The sequence below is a fragment of the Leuresthes tenuis genome, unplaced genomic scaffold (assembly GCF_036924035.1).
Source record: "Leuresthes tenuis unplaced genomic scaffold, fLeuTen1.0.hap1 SCAF_22, whole genome shotgun sequence".
NCBI lineage: Eukaryota > Metazoa > Chordata > Actinopteri > Atheriniformes > Atherinopsidae > Leuresthes > Leuresthes tenuis.
The window spans coordinates 14,586,550-14,589,399 of record NW_027325376.1 but is presented as its reverse complement, the minus strand read 5'-3'; positions in this window follow the sequence as shown (position 1 = coordinate 14,589,399).

Below are 2,850 nucleotides of genomic sequence, written 5' to 3'. Positions count from 1 at the left end.
TACAGAGGGAAGTGCACATAATATGCATTTGTATGTTTGGAGCCTCTCTGCAAGCAGAACTTCCTTTTTGGACTTGACATGACATGAAAAACAGCAAGAAGCAAATGTAGTCAGTGCACGACTTGCACAACAGGGAAAGAGAGACTGACTCAGAATGACAGTGAGCGGAGTAGGAATGTAAACAGGTATTAACAAGTCTAGACAAACAGCTGTTTCGCTATCTGAGACAAAAACATTTTCTTCTACGCTTTGGTCACAATGAGTTAGATTTGTTTCTCCCTACTTTACTTTTTACTTTAAATCCAATGGCTGCACTAAATTTGTCCAAGAACTTGTCAAAGACAAAAAAATTTAATTTCTTTAGCAGTTGCTTGTTGCAAAACGTACACACTGTTAAATATTGGTTATTAGGACATCACTGTTATTACTGGAATGACAGATGTCGATATTTCTCAGCTGATTTAGCATGAATGTGTAAATAGTTCAATTGTAGTTTTAAGGTTTTACCGCTAGAGGGCACCACTGATCAGCACTGAGGAGACTTCATAAAGCGGAGCACAGACAACCCAGTCAGGTGTTGTCATTTAAATCTTACCAAATAAGTGCATCTAAACAGGGCAGCAAGCTTATTTTGGCCATATCTTGGGGAAAATAAAAAAAGATTTTGTTCAATTTTAACTGTACACACTAAAAAAAGCTAATTAAAGAGCACGCAGCAGGAAAATGTTTTCAAATAGAGATGAGCTGCAGATACCTGCCCAGCTCATATTAGGTGATAAACTCTAGTTTATCAAGTCATGGACTAAGATGACTATCTTTGATATTATTTGCCATCAGTAAACCTTTTTATAAACACTTTTTTTTAAATAAACACTAACCAAAGAATGCTCAATTACACAAATCCTAAATATTAATGTTTTACGGTAATTAGACCAGTGCCAATAAAGCAAATTAAAAAAAATAAGACAGATGATCACATAATTTTGTCTGAAATGAGGTCACTTTGTGAGCCAGATGATGAGGATGAGTTTGGCTGGGATCCAGGTGACCTGTGTTCATTGTTCTGGCAGCAGATTAACACCTCCTGCTGGCCTGAAACACCAGACGTTAACCTGCAGTCACACCTGCTTCTTTTTTTTGTTGTATTTTTATCAATGAAAACTCGATTACATTAAGTTAAAAACCTGCCGTCAAAATCTGCTAACAAAATATCCACCTGTGTACACATAAAAATAAGAAGTAGTTTTCCCTTTATAACTTGATGAAACTCTGTTTTGATGATTTGTTGCATTTTCCTTGTAATGATGGCCGTTTGAATTATTTATTTGTTCACTTGTGGGACACAACAAAGCGACGTGAAGGCATTTCTTTTGGCTCTGGATAACTAAGACAGGTATGATATAGTCAGATAATATTATGTATTTTTTTTATAATTTATGTACATGTCAAAACAAGTTTTCTGTTTCACTTGGTGACTTGTTTTCAAATTGAAATGTGCCACGATGACATTCGCAGAGAATAAAACCAAGAGTCTAAAAAGTCTAGATATGGTGCACGGGGCAGGTTAGCGGTCTGTTTGTAGCATTGATTAGCATTAATCTCTCTTTTGTGCCTTTTCTGAGGGAGGGGCTATCAGTGGGCGGGGCTACAACGGTACCTCGAGGCCAGCGACAGAGTGATTGACAGCTGAGCCGCTTAAAGCCTCATAACCGACACGGCACACTGAAACAACACAGCGCGGCTTTAAAACAACAAACCTCGGGATTTCTATTCGTTCCTGGACTGCAGCGGAGTTTTCAACGATTTTCTTTTACTTTTGGTCCCGGGGGCAACAGTTAAAGGCACCGCCGAGCTACGGAACGTCAGCCAACTCAAGGCAGGTACAGGTTACCCCATAAAAGACTTTGTTTTGGTCGTGAAAAAGACATCACCACACATTGAAATGTTGAGCGTGTCTAACTGGAGGCTTAACTCTCATACACAGAATAACAAGCTGATAGCTATGACAGGACATGAATTACACTAGTAATGACAGTATAATAAGTAAATATTGAAGAATGGAATTGCTCAGATTAGAGAAATGAGGTGAAAACAGTTGGTGCAAACTTTAGATAAATAAAGAGTAAGAAGATGATGGATGTGTAAAGAAATGATCAAATAAGGGATTCAATGAATTAGAAAAAATTAGGGCTAAAAGATTTTAAATGTGTGGGGAAATACAAACTTGAGTAAATTATCCTCAGTAAAGCACGACAAAGAAACATTTCTGAATATATTTTATATTCTTTTCCAATTCTCAGCTTTATGTTCCCGTTCTCCAATGTTCTGCTGAGTAATGCTGGCATCACCTGTGTGATGTAAGCAGTATTAATAAGGTGAAGCGGCGCTCATGCTCATGGTTCACTGACCTGGACACACACACACACAGCACACACACACACACAGCACACCCTGTGCGGTTGTGGCCAAGTGCATTTAGAGCAGACTGTTCAACAGCAATACTGTTGAAAATTCAAACACGGAAATAAAAGCAAATGTGGAAGAGTTGAGGAGACTTTTATCGCCTCCTGCAGAAGAGACGTCAAATCACAGATGTCACAGTGCACCGAAACATACGAGTTACTGATATCCTGAAATATTTCCCATTGATTAACACCATTAATGTATCTTTGCAGGTGTTTATCGGTGATTTAAAAGACTTCCCGTCACCACCAGCTGAAATTGCAAATCAAATCGCTTGTTGTCATGAGCGGCAACCATCTGGACAACTCACTCATTTCATTTTTAAAGCAAAAAATGCCAAAAAGCATTCAGGAACCAGCTCCTCAGATGTGAATATTTACTACACTA